This window comes from Coturnix japonica, chromosome 7 (genome assembly GCF_054131305.1).
Source record: "Coturnix japonica strain WE chromosome 7, WE-NBRP24, whole genome shotgun sequence".
Lineage (NCBI taxonomy): Eukaryota > Metazoa > Chordata > Aves > Galliformes > Phasianidae > Coturnix > Coturnix japonica.
The window spans coordinates 22,916,955-22,921,496 of record NC_140669.1 but is presented as its reverse complement, the minus strand read 5'-3'; the positions used below and the strand labels follow the sequence as shown (position 1 = coordinate 22,921,496).

The window sequence follows — 4,542 nt, the reverse complement described above, 5'->3', positions numbered from 1 at the left end:
TGCCGATTGATTAAATTAGCATTTGTTACAAGCCAGAGAGGGAGGCAGAGGGAGAAATCCTCTTCACGGCTCTTGAATTATTTATGCCCTAGAAGCCTCCGGCGCAGGCTGTTATGTATCCACACAGGGACTTGATGGGACCTTGTCGTGCCCCATGTCCCCCGACAAAGTTCGGCAATGGGGTTGCCCTGTGTGCATGGGTCCATCACCGCTACGCCACTCCAGAGGGCATCTTACTCCCTTTGTTTTGGCTACGGGCTTTGTTGTCCCCGTAATGGAGTGATGGATAGAAGGGAAGCAGCACTGTATTTTAAATGCCCTGCATCCAATAAGTCGTTTTTTAATTGTGTCAGAGTGACTGTAGGTTTCTGCAAGAAAGGGAAGGCAGTGCTGGTTTTGCTCCTGCTCCCTTGGCAGGAGGCCAAACACAGGGAAAACAAAGCTGAATTCCCACCAATTTGACGTGAGATCTTTTTCCTAGGCACTGATAATTAATCTGGATGGAGTCAGCCAGGCGCTCTGAAATCTCGGCGCAGCCTGTGTATAGGAAATTGGTAATCACAGCCTGAACCTCTGATTAACCATCTGAGGCAAGTGTTGGGTCAGCTGTGGGAGCACAGGTGAAGGTGATTTAGCTGTGCTCCTGGAAGGGGTGGAACTTGACTCCACCTCTCCCAGATCCCATTTAAGGGCTGACCACCACTAAGACAGCATCTCTTTTTGGAGACTTTTCCTTTGTGGTGTTTGGGTGACCAGCCTCAGCATTTTCTATCTAGATTGAAGGCCTCAGGATTGGTGAGTTTCTCCTATAGATAATCTTGTCTATCTATTATACCACCTTTATTGTATGATCTCCTGTTTTCTTACTTTACAAGCCTGTCTCCAAGTGCAGCACTCAAGACTTGAGGCAGTGGGCTCAGGATGTGGTGAGTACTGGAGCACATGCATTCTCCTGCAGGGATTGCTGGGCTATGTGTGGCTGCTGGGATGAGAGAATGCAGTGATGCTGGAAACATGTCTTGCAGGCAGGCTGCTGAGCAGGCAGGTTGCGCTGCATGAGAAAATCTATGCAAATCTGGGCATGCAAACAGCCAGAGAGTGAGGAGCAGGGCCACGGGTCTTTCATTTCACTGCTTTGCCTGATTTAAGAGTAAGCCAGACCTGACCCATACAATACTGCTGACCACAACATCCATTAATTTGCAGAGTTGGTGGCTAGCTTGAGTAAGAAATAAGGAAACTCTTTCTCCTATAGACCAATATCCTTTGTGACAACACCATCAGGATGTGTTTCCTGGCTTGACCATGTGTGAGTCCCACAACCTCATACAAGGGCGAGGAGTGTAGAGCAGAGCGGAGCAGTCCTGTCCCTGGGCAGAGGACTGCCAGCACGCCTGTCCTGGAGAATGAATTCAGGTATTTACTCTCCATGTTATGGTTAGCTATCAGATATTCACAGGAAGAGATAGATGAGGAAAGGAGGGGTGGTTTGGTTGCAGAAGGGCTGAAAAGGGAAATAACTTTTTACAGCCAGTCAATTAAGTTATAAATCTCATTGTATCCAGGATGTATTTAATTTGTTCTCTGGATGTAAGTAAGGGGGAGGCATGCACTTGGCCAGGCTTTGGGAAGCAGTGCTGGCATCCTGCAGGGCAAACACTTAGTCCTGTACCTGGAGTGTTCACCATGGTCCCCTTTGCCTCAGATTTGCAATGGAATGGCTTGAAATTTTGCAGGGGAAAAAAAGAAGCCTTTGGATATGAAAAGATTGGCTTGGTCAGGCCAAAATCCTCATGCCAAAATAGGCCCTGCTAGTCTGGGCTGACCAGCACATGCTGTTTACTGCCCTGTGTTCCTGTTTGCTTTGTTACTAATGCCATTAACATCCATTGCCAAAGAGGCCAGATCCTTGCAGTAACTCTTGTAACACCCACATCTCCCTGCCACATGTCATCCAGCCCCCTGTCTCACCCAGACAAGCAGCTTTCATCGTTCTCTTTGTGCCCAGCAACCAAAGCAACATCCTTGCACCTTTTCCAAGAAAAGCTCCCAGATCTGAAAGGCTGTTGCTGCAGCTTATTTGCAGTGCTTATTCATCATAGTTCATAACTGCAAGGGGTGAAGGGTAGCAGGAATGTCCAGGTTGGTGACCATCAGGTCAGGAGGTGCGGTTTCTGCAGGTTTGCTAAATCCACCAGGTGTCCGCATCTCACAACTCATGGCAGGAAGGTTCTGGGAAGGCAGCACAAATGTGGATGTTTCAGATCTTTGCTCATCTTCTCCAGGATGTGAGCAAATCCACGTGGGATGCCCCTGCTCCTGTCTGGAAGCAGGACAGAGGCACTTGTGATGATGCCTGTGTTTGAAGTTTGAGATTCCCAGATGCTTAGGCAGCCAGGAACACACTCAGACCTCTCGGTCTGAGCCACCCTTTGATTTCTGCCGCTCCGGTATGATGGATGAGCTCTCATCAGACCCAAGACAACTTGGTCAGGCTCTGCTGGGGCCAGGCTCCTTGTTGACATCAGTAGGATCTGGACCAGGGACTATATTTCAGAGGAGGTGAATCCTTAACTTGAACTGCTTCCTCTGTGGGTGGTGAGGCACTGCTTCTCTGTCCTGGTTTTCTATTCATCTGTGCACAGCTGTTCAGCCCATTTTGCAGATGCTGGGCAAAACTCCATCAGGCAGTAAGCTCTCTACAGAGAGTACCCTGCTTCTGGTTCTGGGGTCTTGCACAGCATTGTAAAAGCTGCTGAGTTTCCTCCTCGCTCTGAGCTGTTCAGTTCCACAAGAGCTCTATCACTTTCTTCGGGGCATTTTGTTGGCTCCTTGATCCTTACCACTCACCCTACGCTGATATCAGGGCTGTTCTCCGATCTCACCAAAGGTGTTTACCAGGTTTTATGCAAGTTTAGCAAAGGCTTTTTCTTAACCTGGGGATTTTGTTAGTGTCTCTGTCAACTCTGCCTTTGAAAGCTTCTCTACTCATGCTCACTAATAATTTATTGCTTGGCTTGTGCTTGGCTTCCTACTGTTCTCTTGGCTCCACCAGTCTCCCTCCTGGTTCACTCATCTTCCTCGTGCAGGTCTGGGAGCAGGAACCAGTTAATATTTGATTTCTTCCCTGCAGGCCACGTCTGGCAGGCATCAGGGGACTAGCCGCAGCCGCCCCCAGAAGCAGCATGAGCTCCGGAGCCAGGCACAGCCCTCCCACGTCTCACTTGGCTGCCTTTGTGCCTCGGGACGCCCGGCCCCTCTCCCCGCCCCGCACCCACCCCCCAAGGGCTGCTTTCCCTGTTGATAATCCATTATCTACATTTAATGCCTCGCTGACGTCCTTCCCTTTGTCTGATGGTGAAACCTCGACCAGATGTGTAGCTTCTTCTATTACTAATGGCAAATCCTTTTGCAATAGCTGGTTGGAAAATGGGGAAACTGTTTTCATGAAGTGAAACATTAGAGTAATTTTCATTCTGCAAGCCTCACAAAGGAGTGGTTTTTATTTGAAATCATTTCTTTTTTTTTTTTTCTTCTTTTTCAGAAGAAAAACCAACAAACCCTGTAGTTCAGCAGATGAGTTTGTGTTAGTGCTTTCACCACTAAACACTTCTGCTGCCCCGGTGTAGTTCTTATTACTCTTGTGTTCTGCTTCTGGATTAAAAAAAAAAAAAAAAAAAAAGGACCAGTGGAAGGGAAGTGGCACAGCCCAGGTCTGCAGGCTGCCTGATGCCTTGCTGGGTAAGCTTAAGACTTGGGATAAAGCCTACCCTGTGCAGAGCCACGACAGCTGGAGCAATGAGTCCTTGCCCAGCTGACAACTTCAAGAGGGTCAGCCACAATGCTCCTGTAAAGCAGAGGTGGAATGGTGTGGCTGAGGATGGTTCAGTTGTTTGAGCAGTGCCCCCAGTAAACTATGCAGTGGGAGTGACTGGATGAAGAGCGGAAGCCACCCCTTGGTGCAGTGTGTGTTGGTGGAAGAGCAGACAGACAACAGAACCCAAACAAAGCCCTCTAAAGTTTGCAGGTGGAGCCATGTCACTGCAAGCTAGGATATAAACTGAGACCCCTAAACTATGGGCATGCAGGTAACATAGCATGCAGCTCTTTTCTGGAGAGTGACAGTGTTAGCACAGCACCTTGCTTTTGCACTTGAGCCTCGTGTGCTGGGATCTGCGTCACCTCTTGATGAGACAGATGGTAAGAGGAAATCCTGGACCACGGGAGCCCTGAGCCCTGTCAGCAAAGCTGGGGAAGAACTGTCCTTCTGACCAAATGCTCATTCTCATCACTACAGATGTGTCCATCTATGTTTTCAGATGCAAGCATTAATTTCTGTAGCTAATCAAAAAGTCATTGAGAAATGTCAGTCTGAGACATGTCATCTCTTCTGTTCAATGAACTGTCACTGAAGCTCCCCAGAAGAGACCTGTAAGGATGTGACTGTGCTCCAGTGTGTGTGTGTGCTCAGAGCCAGGAGCTGAAGACCCTCCTCGCCTTATTCACAACATTCTTCCAGTTCAGAAGAAACAGCTTTTTTTT

At 48.5% G+C, this 4,542-nt stretch overlaps 1 long non-coding RNA gene across 1 annotated transcript; it reads left to right on the top strand.

The window, feature by feature from the left end:
* Nucleotides 1-608: 608 nt before the first annotated feature.
* LOC107316555 (uncharacterized) lies at nucleotides 609-3,492 on the top strand. The gene is made up of 3 exons (XR_014948351.1): nucleotides 609-795; nucleotides 1,256-1,416; nucleotides 3,134-3,492. It is a non-coding gene; the product is annotated as an uncharacterized LOC107316555 (long non-coding RNA).
* Nucleotides 3,493-4,542: the final 1,050 nt, after the last annotated feature.